A 20,486-nucleotide genomic window follows, 5' to 3' on the forward strand; every position below is an offset into this window, starting at 1 on the left:
GAAAAGAGGGAAAATAACAAACTTTTATAATAGAGTGGAAAATGGGGTAGTAAAAAAGGAATGACAGACAATGCTTGAACCTTTCTTTTATTGAATTGGCTCAAATATGGAATATAAATCAATGGAATATAGTCATCTATCTTACCCTAAAGGAAATAGGAGGGGAAGGGAATAAAGTCAAGAGATTGAGAGGGTAAGGGGCTGATAGAAGGGAATGTGGTTTAAGAGACATGGTGGTAAGAATTAAAATAGACTTTTGAGGAAGAACAGAATAAAAAAAAAGAAAGATAAACAGGGGAAAAACAAGATGGAGAGAAATATAGTTAATTATCATAATTGTGAATATGACTAGATGAACTTACCTTTAAAATGGAAGCAAACAGCAGAAAGGATTATAACCCCAAATCCAACAATGTGTTGTTTACAAAAAAAAAAAAAATTACATAAAATAAACAAACACTTGAAACACAAACATGCAAAGTAAAAATAAGGGACTGGAGAAGAATCTGTTAAAAAATTAGGTAGCAATCATGACCTCAGACAAAGCAAACCAAAAATGAAAGGTACCCTAGACAATATTAAATATACATGCGCCAAATGGCATAGCATCCAAATTCCTAAAGGAAAAGATAAAGGAATCACAGGAGGAAATATACATTAAAACAATATGTGTGTAAAAGTAAAAATAGTACAAAAAAGTAAAAAAAAAGTAAAAGAACTTTCCTCTCTCAGAGCTAGATAAATCTGAACATAAATTAAACAATAAAGAAATAAATAGAGGAATAGAATGTTAGAAAATTTAGATATGATAAACCTCCAGAGAAAATGAATGGTCACACAAAGGAATATACATTTTTTCTCAGCTCTACATAGAAACTTCAAAAAAATTGACCATATGTTAGGGCATAAGAACCTAAAAATTAAATGCAGAAAGCAGAAATACTAACTTTACACTTTTTAGATCAAAGTGTAAAAAAATTATGTTTAATAAAACACTATGGAAACACATTAAAATTAATTGGAAAATAATCTGATCCTAAGGAAGAAGAGGATCAAAGAACAAATCATAAAAACATTCAATAATTTCAAAGAGACAAAAAAAAATTGTAATATATGAGATGGAGCTAAAGCAGTAAATAAGAAAAAATGTATATTTCTAAAAACTTAAATTAACAAAATAAAGAACAGATTAATAAACTGGGTTTGCAACTACAAAAACTACAAAAAACAAAAAAAGTAAAAATCTTCAGTTAAACCACAAATGAAAAACTAAAAAGAAAGAGATTAACAAAATTAAAAAGAAAGCTACTGAATTAATAAACAAAATCAAGAACTCATTTAATAAAAAAAATTTCAAAAAGGTTAATTTGATTTACAAAAAATAAAAGAACAAAATTTTCAATATCTAAAAGGAAAAGGATGAATGTATCAACATCAAAGATAAAATTAAAACAATTATTAGGAGCTATTTTGCCCAGTTGTCTACCAATTAATCTGATAATCTAAATGAAATGGGTAAATATTTACAAAAATATAAATTGCCCAAATTAACAAAAGAGGAATTGGAATAGTAAAATAATTGTATTTTAGAAAAATAAATTGAACAATTCATATGTACATTAAGAAATATCTCCATGATCAGACAGATTCACAAGTGTATTTTACCACACATTTGAAAAACAATTCATTAAAATATTGTATAAACTCTTTGTGAATATAGGCAACTGAGGTGTCCTACCAAATTCCTTTTATTACAGAAAAAAAGTACTGAGATGTAATATAAGAAAAGCAAAAACAAGAAAAGAAAACTGTAGGCCAATTTCCCTAATGAGTTTTTATGCAAAAAATGAATAACTAAGATTGCAAGGAGATAATTGACTATATAAATGACAAAACAAACAAAAAAATCATTTGATCACATCAATAGATGCAGAATAACCTTTTAATGAAATACAACACTCATTTTAATTTTTAACAATTTAGAAAAGTACTGATATAAATGAAACTTTTCTTAAATGATAAGTAGTGCATATCTACAACAATCAGAAAACATCTGTAATAAGAAAAAACTAGAAGACTCCAAAATAAGATCAGTTGTGAAAAAATGATGCCCATTATCACCATTATTATTAATACTGGTCTAGAAATGCTAGCTACAGCAAAAAGAAAAAAAAAAAAGAATTAGAATGGACAATGAGGAAACAAAAACTATCACTCATTGCAAATGTTATGATACTATACTTGGAGAATCTTAGAAAATCAAGTAAAAACTAAATTAGAAAGGAAAGTTGCAGGATATAAAAGAAACCCACAGGAATCATTAGCATTTCTATATGTTAACAATAGATTTCAACAGTAAGAGATAAAAAGAGAAATGCCATTTAAAATAACCATAGGCAAAATCAAATCTTAGAATTCTAAGACAAAATGAAGAATTACATGAACGTAAACCATTCACACGAATAAAGTGAGATCTAAACAACTGAATAAAAACTATTATTTGCTCATGAGTAGACTGAGCAAATATGATAAAAATGACAATTCTATCAAAATTAATTTACTTATTCATTGCCATACCAATTGAATTAATAAAAATTATTTCATAGAGCTTGAAAAAATCATAACAAAATATATCTGGAAAAACAAAATCTCAAGAAAATCAATGCAAAAAAATGTGAAAGAAAGTAGCCTAGAAGTACCAAATCTCAAGCTATGTTACAAAATGATAATCATCAAAACAATCTTGTAGTGACTAAGAAATGGCATGGCAGGTTAGTGCAATAAATTAGATACACAACAACAAATGATCGTAGTAATCTAATCTTTGACAAATCCAAAAAAATCTAACACATTTGGAGAAGAATTTGCTATTTGCCAAAAGTTACTGGATACACTAGAAAACAATTTGATAGAAATGAGGCAAGCAATATCTTATTTAGTATACCAAAATAAAGTCAAAATGGGTATATGATTTAGACATAAGGGATGATATCATAAGCAAATTGGAAGTACATGGAATATTTTACCTGTCGGATTTATGGATAAGGGAATAATTTATAATCAAATAAGAGCTAGAGAGCATTACAGGATATAAAATGAAAAATGTTTATTACATTATTTTTTTAAAACACAAAACCAATGTGGCTAAGATTAATATGGAAACTGGAAAGTAGTAAGAAAATCATAGCAAATATCTGTGGTAAAGGCCTCATTTCTCAAAAATATAAAGAACTGAATCAAATTTATAAAAATGGAAATCATTACCAAACTGATATATGGTCAAAGGATATGAATAAGCAGTTTTCAGAAGAAGAAATCAAAGCTATCTATAAATCTATGGGGAAAAAAATGCTCTGACTCACTACTGATTAGGAAAATGCAAATTAACTCTGAATATTATCACAGACCCATCAGATTGGCTATTATGACAGAAAAGAAAAGTGACAAATGTTGGAGAGCATCACTTGTGATAGCAGTAATATGAATGTATCCAAACATCCTAGGGAACAAAGTGAAATTGCCTAAAGGGCTATCAAATTGTGCATATCTTTTGACTGGGCAATACTACTACAAACTCAATACCCCAAATAAATCAAAGAAAAAAGAAAGGGATTTATTTATACAAAATATTTATAGAAGCTCTTTTTTTGTTGTGGCAAAAATAATTGAAAATCGAGGAAATACCTATCAATTAGGGAATGACTAATCAACATAGTAAAACCTTGCCGGGGAATATTATTGTGCTATAAGAAATAACAAATAGGATTACATTCAGAAAAAACCTGTGGAGACTTACATGAACTGTTGCTCACTGAAATGAACATAACCAGAGATTTGTACATAATAATAGAAATATTTTATAATAATCACTTGTAAGTGACTTAGCTATCCTAATAAAATTATCCAAAGCAATTTAGAAGCACATATGATGAATGATGTTATCCAACTCCAGAGAAAGAACTGATGGTGCCTGAATACACATACTTTTTAAAAATATGTTATTTTTCTTTTTTTGGTTTGAATTCTCTTTTGAAACATGTCTGATATGGAAACGTATTGCATATCAAATTCCTTGTCTTTTAAAGTAGAAGCAAGAAAAGAAATAAAGGGAAATAATTTGGTACTCAAATTTTAATAAATGAATGTTGAATGTTTTATTTATATATGAGAAAAACAATAAATGAAAAAATGATATAGAATAAAAATGGAATGCTGAATGCATTCTCTTTTTTCTCACCTTCCTCCTCTTCTTGATCTTTTTTCCCCTTCTTTCCTCTGGTGACTTAGAATTTAAGTAAGTAACTTCTATGAGGAATTTCCTTATTAATCAATACTTAACAAGAACATTTTTCACCATTTAGAATCACTTTGGAGCTATATCAAATATTTGCAATAAAGAAAAAATCAGTCTATCATCTTGATGATTTGGTGAGTATAGTTAAAGCCTCAGAAAAACTTATTTCCTATTAATTAATTAATATATGCAAGGAAAAATGAAAAGAAAACTCCATCATAGATAGCTTGGTTTGAAGTATATATAAACATTTACAGGAAGGTACTAACTTGCTACTAATAACCTTTATTCCATTCTGAGCTTCATTCTGTTCTCTTCTGTATATTTTTACTATTTTATAAATATACTTTCTGGCATCATAAAAATTTCTCCTCCTCAATGACCAAAATAACATTTTAACTTGTTATGTGTATGCATCATCAAGAAAAACAAATTCACACATTAGTCTTATGTGAATACATAACTTTTTCTTCTACAATCCATCACCACTCTGCCAAGAAGTGAGAAGTATGCAGTGATCAGTCTTCGGAAATTCTTATTTGTCCTTGCATTGTTCAGAGTTCTCAAGTCTTTCAAAGTTGTTTTCCTCCAAAATATTGTAGCCATAAAAATTAGTATAGATTTATTAAGCCATGTTACTCAACTATTTTGAAGTGTATAACAATATTTTTTACTGATGCCTTTTTGTCAATTGTGAACAATCAAGGAATAACAGGTGAGAATAAGTTTTATCCAACAATCATAAGTGAAATGATGCTATAGAGGAAATCTTCAGAATGAATGAGGGACTTGGCCACTCTGTAGATGTACAAAATTAACAACTTAGTTTGATATCATAGATGTGATATCCTCTAATCAAACCTCTGAAAAAGAGTTAATTTGCAATAAGAAGGAATATCTCCACAATACCTCTAAGAAATGTTATTTCACATTAAGAAAATAAATATTTATTAAGCTTTTACTGTATAATACAGACTAGGATAAGCAGTGGGAATACAAATACAAGTAAAAATAAAGCCCCTTCTCCCCTAATAAGAAGTTTATATTCCAGTGGGAAAAGATAAGACATAAAAAGAAATTGAGGGGGTAAAAAACATGCCCCTAAAAAGAGCATGTAGAGAAAGTTCAGAGTTTAAGGAAATAAAATACAGATTACCTAAATATTTTATTAAAATTAAAATTTTAGGAGGAACATATCAGACAGAAGAAGGGACCACAGAAGTAGAGTATACTCCTAATAAGAGAATGGTAGGAATGTAGTGAACTTCCTTCAGGATGAGAAGGCCATTAAATTTCTCCCAAATTGTTTTATAAAGTGCTCAGGAGTTCTTGTATAATGGCCAATCCTATGCCCCAATTATTTGCATCTTTGAGTTTATCAAACACAATATTACTATGTTTTATTACTACTGGATCTTATGGACCTAATCTGAACCATTAATTGATTTTTTTCCCTTTCTAATCAATATAGAATTGTAATTAGCTGCATATTTGGTGATGATAATCTAAACAAATGTCCTTCCCACTTATTCTCACAGACATTCTCCTTATTTCTTCAACTTTTGTTCCTCAAATTTTACTAATCTTGATTTAAAAAGCATTCATCTTATACTTTCATTTTCCTATGACAAAATCTATGCCATTTTTTGTTTCCTTATCAAAGCCCAATCATAAGTTATATAATTCTAATTGTTTTTATTTATTCATATTAAAGTGTTTTGTAATTGTATTCATTTAAATTATTTTGTCCTGATTAATAGTCTATTAGATATTTAAGAAATTCAATGGTTATTTTTAATAAAACTTTTTTTATACAATTTTTTACCATAATTTCTTGGTAACCTACAGTAAAGTTGATGGTTTTATTATTTTGTTTTATATACTGTTAATTCACTGTACTGAGGAAATATTTCCATGAAATTCAGTTGAACTTTATATTTATCTAATCAAATTATCATATAATCAAAAAGTGATTGTTTTATTTCTTATTTGCTTTTTAACATTGCCTCAATCAATCTTTTTGTCTTCTAAAACTATTAAACAATCAGGGACAATGGACATCCTTCTACTTCTGATCTTGCTGGATAGACCTCTTTCATTTATTCATTATTAGATAAATTATTATAAATATTGATTAAAATATGTCATTAGTAAGCATCTTTATGAAGCAAACTTCAGCTTCTTCAATTTCAATTGACAGTTTGATGTTGTATCCATGTCAGCAGGCACCCATAGATGAAATAAGATTCTGGCTAAGAAAGAAATCTCCTTGATAAAAAAATCATCATAGACTTTTTCATTCTGCATATATGTGCATTTATATAAAAAGATAAAAGGTTATATGTGTGTATATGTATATACATGTGTAAATATTCACAAAAATATATGTACACACATTTATACAAATATACACAAATATATTTAGTATGTTGTTTTCCCCTATTATCTAGATAACCATAATCAAGCATTTGGGCATCTGTCATTTGCAAGACAGAAATTTTTTATGCTGCTTTGGCCTAGATTAACCAAGGAAATTAAGCATCAAAGGAAAATAGAAAAGCCTGCCTCAGAACTTATTATGTTCTACCTTACTAAAAGTTTATAAACAGAGAGTAGGTGAATATTTGTCCTCACTGGTATAGAGAAGAATTGTTTAGGAGTGAATCTACCTAGGTAGCCTCTGAGATTATTCCAAATCTAAGAATCTATAATGTTATTTTTTAACAAGAAAACAAACATAAATTTCCATTCAATTTAATTTATCAAGGAATAAATCAATGAGTCTTTATTAAGATACATATTTTGTATCAAGCACTGTTGAAGGCACAATACAGATTTAAGAAAAAAGTTTCTACCCTAAAATATCTTGCATTCAATGCAGCTCATAATCATAGTGAAAAGAAATGGAATAGTTTTCTGTCTGGGGAATCAGGTTTTAGAAAAGTAGCTGTTATAGTACAGAGACCACATAATTTCTTTTTGTCCCATAAAAACACTGTGCACGAGTAGGATGTAACTGAAAGAACTACTTGTATAATAAAATCACATAATTATTCTGAAAACATTCAGGTGATTTTGACTTTAACAATTTTTTTAAACAATTTCATCAAACGAAATTAAGGTATATGTTCATTGCTGTCTTCAGAATTTTTGTTTTGTTTCCATCTGACTTTCATGACCCTGTGAACCAAAGTACATTAATGGTGACTAAGGACTTTTTTTGACAAAAGACACTGGAGGAGTTTGCCATTTTCTTTTCCAGTGTATTAAGATAAAAATTAAGTGGCTTATTCAAGGAGATACATCTAATAAGTGTCCGAGACAGAATTTGAACTCATGTATTCCTGATTCCAGGTCCTAGATTCTATCCACTGAGCCCCTAGATGCTTCTTTGTCTTCAAAACACTAATACATAAGTGAGATTCATTTAATGCTTAAGCAAATTTCTAGAAGTCAGCTAATATTTTCCAGGCCACTAGAGTATTACATAGAGCACTGAAAGATTAATATGGCTTCCCAAATACTTTGTACATTTTGAATGACTGAGACACTAAAAAAAAATCTGTGTTATTTTATTCATTATGGTAAAACATAGAAATAAAAAATAAAGTTGTCTCAGTAAGAGATGAATACAACAATTACTCATTTGAATTAAATTAAGAATACCTTATGTGTTTTTATAAACGAATTCTTTGCAGAGTGACGTTTTAGCCAAGGATGCAGTCTGCATTGCTTACCTTTCTTTGGATCAGTTCATAATCCCAAAAGTGTTAACCTTCATCCTATTTGAGGTAAATTAATTATCTAGTTGAATGTGTGAGAAGTATCAGGTGAAGACTTGTAAACCAAGGTCCTGTCTGCTAGGTGAGGATATTAAATATCCCCTGATACTCCTTTTTAAGAGATGCAACCCATGCATGTGTGACCTTCATCCAACCTTCCCTCTTTCCACCTATAGTTTGTAACACTGTACAATAGCTGATCATTAGGCTAGTAGGAGATCATTTCCATTTGCCCAGTATTTAATCAGTATTAATAAAATACTCATATAACTCTGTCACAGAAAGGGATATTTGCATTTCACTGAACCTTCATGCAGTTTTTTTTAAATATGTTAGAATGCAAGCTACTTTTATTTATTGTCATTTTTATTTCATTTTGTCATTTGAATTATTATATTTCCTGTGGTTTAACACTAAATATGTGATTTCCAACCATCTGGATTCAGAACCAACTTATGTGTACTGTGTTCAGTGTCTAAATTTTGTGCTTAGAATGTTTAATTCCTGTAGCATTATTTTTAGGAGGTATATGGAAGAAATACCAGACATATTATCAAAGGGATGACACACACACACACACACACACACACACACACACAAAACAAAACAAAAAAAAACCTGAAGGAAGATTAAATCCCTGACAGAGCAGAAAATGCCTACCTACTTTCTAGAAAAGTACAGAAGGTAAAAGCTCATATTTTAAGTGATTTTTCAGTGAGTTTACCTATGAACTCAAGCTTTGTATATCCCCCCTCCCATAGTTAAAAAAAATAATTTAAAATGTGGAGTTAAAGGCTAATAGCTACTATTATTTCTTCTTTTAGAATGTCATAAAAATGTTAGTCTCAGATTTCTGCCTGTGACCCATAATGCAGACTACATTTCTAACAAGCTACATGTTGTTTAATGGCTGGGAAGTCAATAAAGTAGTCACAAGAGTTCATCAATCCATCTGTCGCATTGCATTAAATTCTTTCATCTCATTTAGTGGACATTGTGCTGAGTATAATTACAAATTAAATCCATAAAAGAAGGAAAGAACAACCTTGCAAAAAGGGAAGACTAAGTGCACTCTGCAGTGGCTTTGCCCATTCATGAGCTTGTTACTCTCATTAATGCTTTCTTTTGTGATAGTTTTTATTTGAAGTTAAGAGGAGAACCAGCAGTTCTCAAATACTAGACTAGGAACAAAGAAGCAAGTTTTTTCCTATCATTTCTTTTAATTAATTGAATTATTTCCTGAAATGGATATGCTACAGTGCTCCTACTACTACCCCTACCCCTTTTCAAATAAGTGTTATAGCCACCTTTTAATGGAAAATGTTTACATGTCATGTTATAATTCATAAATTCAGTATGGATTGTGTAATCTCATCTGTACTATATTCACTTAGTAATTGCAGCATTCCTCTGTTACAAATAAAAAAAAAAATACTATTCTAAAATAGGCATCCAGGGGCAGCTAATGATGTAGTGGATAAAGAACCAACCCTAAAGTCAGGAGGACCTGAGTTCAAATTTGACCTCAGACACTTCACACTTCCTAGCTGTGTGACCCTGAGCAAGTCATTTAACCCCAATTACCTCAGCAATAAATAAGTAAATAAATAAATAAAATAAGCATCCAAAGGACATATGGAATTCCCATGGCAATTTAGGACAACATTTATAAACACCATGTAAATTTTATCATTGCTCTTTTATTGATCTTTATATTTTACTTTATGTTTTTTTTTCTGTGAATCTTCCAATGACTTTGCCCAAGAGCAAGAAATTTCTAGCCAGATTTGACCTGTGGAAATATTAAGAAGTCAAGAATACCAGTTAAGAAAATGAAAAGCAGGTCATGTGTATATAGCACTTTAACATGTATATATAACACTTTAACTAATGCACTTTGGAAGGACTGAATATATTAATCAAGAAACATTAACTAAGTACTTAATTGGTACATTCTAGGAAAAGATGAAATAATATAGATAAAAGAGCCAGAAGAGAGCAATGTCATGAAACCCTAGAAAAAAGACAATCAACTGTGCTAAACACTGCAAAGAGGTCAAGAAGAATTAAAATAAGAGAAAGAAAACATTCTAGGCATGGGGGATAGTTAAAAAAAAAAATTCCCAGAACTGAAAGGTGGAGAGTTCTGTGGGAAAAAACAGAAAAGGGACCCATGTCAGTAAATCACAGCAGGTCAGAGCCATTATAAGGAGCAAATACGTAGAGGGAAAGTTTGTGAAGGATTTCGGACCCCAAAAATATTTTTATTTGATTCAGAGAACATGAGGTATGATGAGAATGTTACCCATCACTTGTCAGTGATTAGATGGCCATAAGGTGCAAAAACATACATGGCTCTGAATAGATTGGCTTTTCTTAACTATATTTACTTATTATAAACATTCTTTGCTTCTTTCCTTCTTTATTTCATTTCTAGTTAGCCTAAGAAAATGGGAAGATTCTCAATAGTTATACCAAAAAGAGGGCCATTAACACGTTTTTAAAATTCACAAATTAGAACAGAAAAAACCACAGGGGAGGGCCATTTTAAAAAGTAATGTATAGAATCTATTATATATGTTATATTTTAAAGCAAGCACTATAAAGTGAACATCCAAAATTTCATATATAATCTCCTTCCATGTTATCTTTTTATGTTTAAGTTCATAATAAAAATATAAGAATTTTTAAAGCAGAGACTAGATTGTTCTATGATTCTTAGCATAGATATCACCTGAAGAATCCTAATATTTTCAAGTGTGTGTCATGGATTATTTTAGAATTCTTGAGAGTGTTGTATAATTCTTCAGGTAAAATCTTATCTGGAGTCTCCCTCTTATTCAATTCTGGGTCTTTCTCATTTGTCCTAAGAACAAATAAAGGAACAACTAATTGTGAATCTAATTACTTATAATAGTCTGGGCAAGTTATTCTTCATATACTTTTCATTATTGTTGTTCTTTCCTATGTTAATTTTTAAGGCTCTTTTCAATAGTTGTAAATTTAATTAAGGGAATGTTTTAATACTATTATGTGTGATATTATCATGACCATGCCATTTGCAAATAGAAGATTCTTCAGGCTTCTAATACATAAATGGAATTCCTCTTCCATTTGGATTCTTTATAGCATATCTGTTATCCTTTGCTGGACATAGTTTCATGTTTAATGACTTTTCTTTGAGATTTCTATGGATCAGCAATCACACTAATGTAGGTGAATCTCTCAAAAGTTTTCTAATCTTATCAGCTTGTGTAGTTCTTTGTCCATTTGTTCATCCAAATCATTCACAAGTCATCTATGTAACCTCTTTCTTTAATTTTCTTGACATTTTGTGGGTAATATGGGCAAATGGGAATTATCCTTTAGTTATTCTTCAGCTAGATCTAGAGTCAGGAAGACCTGAGATCTACTACAGTCTCAGACACTAGCTAGTTGCTTGACTTTAGGGAAATCACTTTACCACCATCAATCTCAGGTTTGCTCAATCCCATTTTAACATGGGGATAGTAATAGCAACTACCTCACAGGACAATTATAAGGGTCAATAAGATAATATTTGTGCAGGGGCAGCTAAATGGCACAATGAATAGAACATTGGTCCTGAAGTCAGAACATGAGTTTAAATCTGATTTCAGACACTTAACTCTTTTTTTAAAATAATTATAACATTTTTATTGACAGAGCCCATGCCTGAGTAATTTTTTACAACATTATCCCCTGCACTCACTTCTGTTCCGACTTTATCCCTTCCTGCCTCCCTTACCCCCTCCCCCAGATGGCAAGCAGTCCTATACATGTTAAATATGTTGCAGTATATTCTAAATACAATATATGTGTGCAGAACCAAACAGTTCTCTTATTGCACAGGAAGAATTGGATTCAGAAGGTAAAAATAACCTGGGAAGAAAAACAAAATTGCAAACAGTTTACATTCATTTCCCAGTGTTCTGGGTGTAGCTGCTTCTATCCATCATTGATCAATTGAAACTGAGTTAGATCTTCTCTTTGTCAAAGAAATCCACTTCCATCAGAATACACCCTCATACAGTGTCATTGTTGAGATATATAATGATCTTCTGGTTCTCCTTATTTCACTTAGCATCAGTTCATGTAAGTCTCTCCAAGCCTCTCTGTATTCATCCTGCTGGTCATTTCTTACAGAACAATAATATTCTATAACATTCATATACCACAATTTACCCAACCATTCTCCAATTGATGGACATCCATTCATTCTCCAGTTTCTAGCCACTACAAACAGGGCTGCCACAAACATTCTTGCACATACAGGTCCCTTTCCCTTCCTTATGATCTCTTTGGGATATAAACCCAGTAGTAGCACTGCTGGATCAAAGGGTATGTACAGTTTGATAACTTTTGGGGTATAATTCCAGATTGCTCTCCAGAATGGTTGGATTCATTCACAACTGCACCAACAATGCATCAGAAATATGTGACCCTATGCAAATCACTTAATTTATATTGCTTTGGAGTAATGCAAATTAAGACAACTGTGAGATACCACTACACACCTGTCAGATTGACTAGAATGACAGGGAAAGATAATGCAGAATGTTGGAGAGGATGTGGGAAAACGGGGACACTAATACATTGTTGGTAGTGTGAGTGAAGGTAGAGTGAGCTGAGTGAAATGAGCAGGACCAGGAGATCATTATATACTTCAACAACAATACTATATGATGAGCAATTCTGATGGACGTGGCCATCTCCAGCAATGAGATGAACCAAAACAGCTCCAGTAGAGCAGTAATGAATTGAACCAGCTATACCCAGCAAAAGAACTCTGGGAGATGACTATGAACCATTACATAGAATTCCCAATCCCTATATTTTTGTCCACCTGCATTTTTTATTTCATTCACAGCCTAATAGTATACTATTTCAAAATCTGGTTCTTTTAGTACAGCAAAATAACAGCTTGGACATGTATACTTATATTGTATTTAATTTATACTTTAACATATTTAACATGTATTGGTCAACCTGCCATCTGGGGGAGAGGATGGGGGGAAGGAGGGGAAAAATTGGAACAAAAGGTTTGGCAGTTGTCAATGCTGTAAAATTACCCATGCATATAACTTGTAAATAAAAAGTTACAATAAAAAAATTTCTATTGCTTTGCCAAAAAAGAAAAAAAAAAGATAATATCTATGCAATAATAAGTCATGTATCACATTGTCTGGATACCTAATAGTTACTTTATATATATTTGTTCTCTTTTTTTTTCTTCTGCCCTTTACTTACAATGTAACTATACCTTTCATTTTCTAGCTTTACATTTCTCTGGTCTAATACACTATTTTCATATAATACTTGATTGATAATACGCTTAAACATATCATGAACCCTTGGGTAACACATAAATTTAATTATATACTTAGAGCCTGCTGATTGCCATACTATGCCTTAATATTTATTTATTAAGGTATTTCCATGGTTGTAGAATTTTGTATGATTTAAATATTTGCATGGGAAGTCACTTCTTAGAAGAAAATTATCAGATCATTTTTTTCACATTCAGCATACAATAAATCGTGAGGATTGACCTATTGTTAGGCAGTAGCTGACAAAAGTAACTTCATGCTTGATCACTCAATTCTAAATTCTACTCAAACAACTGATTTAGCCAACTTCACTTAGGCAGGGAGTACAAAACTCTCCTGATTCTTATCAGCTTAGCAAACAAATGTCACCTTATCCAGATATTCAAGATAAGAAAAAATTTCTAATCACAATGACTTTATGATCAATAAGGGAGAGGAGGTCTCCAATTAATTTAATGTCCTCATGGCACTCAGTCCTGGTGAATTTACCCAACAATAACTCTCATATATAAGGAGAGAAAGACAGAGGACTGGATGTGGGTATGAATCTATGCATTTCATCCTTAACTGCCCCATCACACTTTCTGGAATGATTGAAGGGCTGGAAGCTGCATGTTGACATATGCTTAAATTATTAGTACTACTTGTAATAGTAGCAGAATGTGTATACATATGTATGTGTGCATATTTAGTATGTGTACATATATATGTATATATGCATATATACAACTATGGTGTGTGCATGTACACATAAATATATATGCATATATACAATATACATGTATCTAGAAAATAGATATTTTATCTACATATATATATATATATATATTTATACACACATACACACATACCCCAGCTATGAACCAGACACTGCATTACATGCTTTACAATTATTATGTCATTTGAATTTCACAGCAATCCTGGGAAATAGATGATGCTATTATGTCTATTTTAAAGATGAGGAACCTGAGGCAAATAGAGCCTAAGTGACTTACCTTGGTGCAAAACTTACAAAGTGTCTACAGAACAATTTGTAGATCTTCCTAGCTACATCCCCAGGGCTGTATCACTGCACCTCCTATCTGTCTTGTGGGTAATTAGCTACCTGAGTTGTGAACATCTGAACATGTATGCTCCTTCTTGGTACCTCGCCCACAATCTCTTTACATAAACACATTTGGATTTTGTGCTGTTTTTCAACTTACACCCAATTGTGTGACTGATAACGTGATCACTTATAAAAATTCATATTTGACAGTCTGATTTCTTTCTTATTTTAACCATGGATATCCTCATTCAATGTGTCAATGATTGTGATAATGATTTTATAAATGCAACATGTAAAAATATATAAACATACATACATTTGTATATATGTGGAGGTATGCATTTGTGTGTCAGTAGTAAGAGATTTTGAGGGGGTTCTTGGAGGGATTGGTAATGATTTTTTTCCTAGTCATTCAATATTTTCTCTTTTTTGATACTTCAAAAAATTTTCCCTCTGTGTTTTAAAGGACACATCTCATTTGACATGGATTTCTTTACATATGAACTGGGAAGTCTTTTTGTTTTTTCTTAGTTTTTTTTTCCCTTTAATGTCATTTCTACTAACTCATATGCCCCATCAGGGACTAAGTTATTAATTATCCAAATGCAATGGGTTCACTGTTACAGATGATGAAAATATTTTATATACAAATCAAACCTGTACTATTTTTATTTTCTTGTTACCCTGTAGTCATACTAAATATGACGTTGGTTATGAATGGTTTTTCTTTTCATTTATTTATTTATTTTATTTTTTTGGTGAGGAGGGATATCAGATTAAGCTTCCTACAAATTTCCCTTTCCCTGTAATTATTTTTACTGTATTATGAAGCAAAAATGTTTTTCCACAATTTTTCTCCAGTCTGTTCTTTAAGCTTTTGCAAATGAGTTGACATTCTAAACCAGTGTTGCCTTTGACTGCCATTTCCCTTTGCTTGGCAAGGGGATAAAATGTTTACTGGCTGAAGAGGCAGAAAATGATGTGGCTACCCAAAGTGTTTTCTGGGGAGCTCATATTTTTTAAAAGACTTTAAAGAACAATGTCAAGAAGGTTAAAACCCAAAATAATTTCAGGTTTAAAATATGCTGAAGACAGAAAAAAATCCAACTTCATTAAAATCAAAACAAGGAAGAAAGAGGTTTGCTGCTTAGGGTAGATGTTAAACAACAGAATGGGGGAGGAAAGGAAATGCTTGTTAGATATTGTGGTAGAATCAGTGCTGGATTTAGAATCAGAGGACCTGACTTTGACTTCATCTATGCCAATCATTGGTTGTATCCTTTAGGCAAGTTTCTATATCTCTTTCTACCACAATGTCATCATCTGTAACACTGGATTTGATTTGATTATTTGAAGGGTACCTTCCAAATTTATAACTGTAGCACAGAAACTATTTTGCTTTTTCTTTAAAAAATAATCTTCACTGTGGAATGGATTTAGTAACATGACTAAGAGATGATAATTGTGATAAACTAGGAGAGAGAAAGGAAGTACTTAGTTGTTCTATGAGGCTTTAAATGTCTTGATCCACACAAATTATTCTTTACATAGGGCATGCTAAATATGTACCCAGAGGGCCGATGTGAGTGGCAAAATTCCTAAATGTGGTTCAATTCAGATTAAAATATTATTGTGAAGTATTTGCCAAAAATGATTAGAAATATAATAAATTATAGACAATGTTAAGAGATGGTTTTCTAAGCTGAAAGGATCCTTATTTATGGGTTAGCAGCCCCCCTTCCACTCAAGTTGGATACCATTGCTCTAGGGTAATTAAAAATACCCTCTAATTTGATAACTGAACTTCAGCCAAGATCAGTTGAGAAATCATGGAAAAAAGGTGATATGCCAGGAGACTGGTAAATTAAAAAAAAATTCCTGTTTTTAAAAAATGGAATAAGGTGTAGTTTGAAAACTACTAGCCAGTGTATTTAATGTCTTTTCTTGGAAAAATTCTAGAATGAATTATTAAATAAATTGAAAAATGAATCAGTGATCACTAAATATCTGATAAAAATCATGAAACACGTCTTCTCTGTATTATTTCATAATTTTTTTTGTAGACAAGGTTTCAATAATGGTAGATTATAGATATAATGGATCTGGATTTTAATAGTGCTTTGAAAATAAATCATTTATGGTGTACATAGATATTTAGATACATTTTTAAATGGTTGAAACACTGAAATTGAAAACTACTTTGGAACCTTGTTGCCACATTACCCATCCCCTCCTTATTTTAGATCTTTAATGGTTCTTAGAGATTTAAATATTCCTTTTTTGGATCTAGGTAAATCTAAAAGTAATGTATACATTAAAAAGAGAATTATAATCTTCTTCATGACATACTCTATATATCCTTGGTTTGATTTTTTCAGTGCCATTTATACTTTTCCCAATAACATATTTGATATTCTAGTGGAAAAATCCAAACGCAATGGTTTTACTTTCCTTAATGATGAAAAGTTTCTTACAGGGCTTTATAGATGGTTTTCATCTTGTTGTCAATTTCTTATTCACCTTACAGTTTTCTCCTTAAATGTCCTCAGTAGTATCACTTATTTGGGTCTATCCAAGATTTTCCATCTTTTTTCTCTCTACCACTTCTCATTTTTTTAATGAGGTAAAAGTGGGACATTTTATAATGAATTGATATTCTAAACCAGTTTTTTAGTTGGCTGATACTCTCTCTTCTTGGCAAAAATATTTAATATTTGCTGCCTGAGGTATTACCAATGTTCTTTCTGTCTCTCTGTCATGGCAAGTTATTCATGTTGAACTTCAGCACAAAACTGTTACAATCAATATACTGTCCTTTCTTCAATCCATTTCCTATTTTTCAGTGTCAATAGTTTGATTAAATAGGTCAGGTTGGAGCTCTTTAATTACATGCAATTACTGTTTTAACAGTTTTTTTAGTTGATTCTATGTTTTCCTACTATTGTTGAACTAAATCAAGAATGACTTGCATATGAATAACAAGTTATTTCTTCTTTCTTCTCCTCCTCCCCCTCTTCCTCCTCTTCTTCATTCTTCCTTCTTGTTCATATGTAATAATTTTAATTTTTATGAAGTTAGTTGGTGCTATGTCCAATGCCTCAGTTATTTTCTGGAACAAACTTTTAATGATGTATACATATGATGCTTTTTTTTTTGTTATTTATAAGGCATTTGTATTTCTTAATCCTGAATCATATTTTCCAACTTTTTTCCTGCCATCCTTCCTTAAGCCTACCTTTTCATTAGAGTCACTGCATTGCACAATATATTTGGATTTCATTCAGAGGGTTTTAGTGAGTTCCTCATAGAGCATCTGTATCTTTTCATCTATTGATAATGTTAGTCCATAAACTGCAGCTACTTTACTGGTGGTCCTTTTGCAAACACATATCCTGAGAACTGTAATCTAGGTTTCTAAATGTCCCATGAAATATGATTTTTGTTCCATTTGAACAAATTTTACAAACAATTTCACATTTATTTACCTTTTAAAAATAAATTCATATACCATCTTTCCATTTTTAGGTATAATTTCCTTTCATTTTCTGATTTCCCTTATTTAAACATAGCATCAAGTTTGATGTAGTTTAGTAACTTCAACGGTATGTACACTCGCTGAGCACCGAAAAAAAAAAAGATATTATATTTAGAGTGCAAACAACCAAGTAAATGGTCATAAGTAGTCTCAAATCTGTTGTTCTTAGCAGCTACTGCTCAATTTCCTGTACTACTGCAGAAGTAGGAAGAGGTCATCTGGGACTGAGGACCATTTTGTATTTATTCATATGTGACTATCACATCCCCTCCTTTCATTCAAAAATAATGAGTCAGTCTTCTGATAAGCTTTTCAATACTTACCTAGGCTACTCTTTGAAAATGGAATCTATCTCTTATTGATAGATAGTCTATTCAAAGTCTTTATAATGTTTCTCTAATCTTCTATCTTTTATTAACCATCTATTATCCACATACATAGGCATAGAAACACACACACACTATATATATGTGTGTACATATATACATATTTATTTATTGTATTTCATTTTATATTCACATGCATTAGTGTGTATGTACATAAAAACAATAATAATCAAACAATAAGTATGCATATTTGCATGTAGGTGCATATGTATAGATATGTACATACATGTATGCATTTATTGTTTTACCCTCTATATTTCTACAATAACGTATGTGCATGTATATGTATACATATGTGTATACATGAACATACATAAATAACATTTTATTGTAGTTTATATGCATGCATAACATTTATGCAGTCCTTACTATGTATGAGACTTTGAAATAAGTATTTTATAATTATTATCTTATTTAATTCATACAGAAACCTTGGGAGATAGGTTCTATTACCATCTCCAGTTTGCAAATGAGGAAAATAGAAGCCAATAGAAATTGTGACTTGCCCATCACCCAGCTAGTATGTAAGGCAGAATTTGAATTTATGCAGTCCAGATTTCAGGCCCAGAACTCTATATACTGTGCCACCTATCTTCCATCAATCTATACATCTATGTATGCATTTATATACTAGTCATATATTCATATAGGTATATAAACACATGCATTTGAATTTATATTTTTATGTCATAGGTGTATATATTGTGGATATATAATAAATATTGGATATAAGGTGTATATATAATGCAAACATATATATGCTTATATATAGATCTATGTGTATGTATGTATGTATTATATATCTATATATATAGGCATATATATTATATATGTGTGTGTGTGTGTGTGTGTGTGTGTGTGTGTGTGTGTGTCTAAGTCTCCTTTGAAAACGGGATCATTGCCATGACACAAAGAATAGGAGTGCTGAAGATAATATTAGAACACAATAGTCACAGAAGATAGAATTAAAAGGCATTAAACACACAAAGTCACTGTTGGTTAGATTCTGAATTAGTCTCACCACTCAGGGTTGTAATTTGCCACTAGGAGAAACAAGTCTCTAAATTGTTCAAATACTTTAAAATAGAAATTTCGACACTGAGCACATATGCAAAGTAGGAAAAAGGCTTATAAATGCAACGACATGTTTAGCAGTACTAATTGAGGAGGGAAAACAACTTTTTAAAAATGGAAACAAAGTAGCTGCCCATTAAGTAAGAAATGGCAAAATTATATTATATACTGAGAATTTTATAGAAAATTCTTAAGCCAAATAGAGGGCTGGATATGAGAAATTCAAAGAAATATGGAAAAGTTTAATATACCACTTACCAAGTAAGTAAATAATAGAAGGGGGAAAATGTTGAAAATAATATATTTTTTCCTTTATTTGTAATTTATTTATTTATTTTTAAAGATACATTGTTTTATGAATTGTGTTGGGAGAGAATAATTAGAACAAAATAGAAAAAAAAAAACAGAAAAAAGAAGTGACCATAGCATGTATTGATTTATATTCAATCTCCATAATTCTTTTTCTGGAGGCAGATGGCATTTTTCTAAGCAAAGATTATTGAGATTGCCTTGGATCACTGAACCATGAGAACAAAGTCTTGCATAGTTAATCATTGCACAATCTTGCTGTTTCTGTGTACAAGATATTTGGTTCTGCTTGTTTTACTCTGCATCAGTTCATATAAATATTTACAGGTCTTTCTAAAATCAGCTTCTTCATCATTTTTGTAGAACTAATATTCCATTACCTTTTTTTCTAGTTCTATAAAATAACATTTTGGCAGTTTGATTAGTATGTCAGGGAATAAGCAGACCAATTTATGCAGAATTGTTATTTTATTATATTAACTTAGCCTCTCCATGAGCAATTGATATTTTTCCAGTTGTTTGCATATGATTTTATTTTTGTGAGAAGTGTTTTGTAATTGTGTTCATGTAGTGCCTGGGTTTGTCTTGGCAGGTGAACATCCAAACAACAATAGTTGTTGTTGAACTTTCTCTTTAATATATGGAAATATTAATGATTGTGTGAGTTTATTTTGTATCCTGCAACTTTGCTAAAGCTGTTGTTTCCAATA

This window comes from Sarcophilus harrisii, chromosome 1 (genome assembly GCF_902635505.1).
Source record: "Sarcophilus harrisii chromosome 1, mSarHar1.11, whole genome shotgun sequence".
Taxonomy (NCBI): Eukaryota; Metazoa; Chordata; class Mammalia; order Dasyuromorphia; family Dasyuridae; genus Sarcophilus; species Sarcophilus harrisii.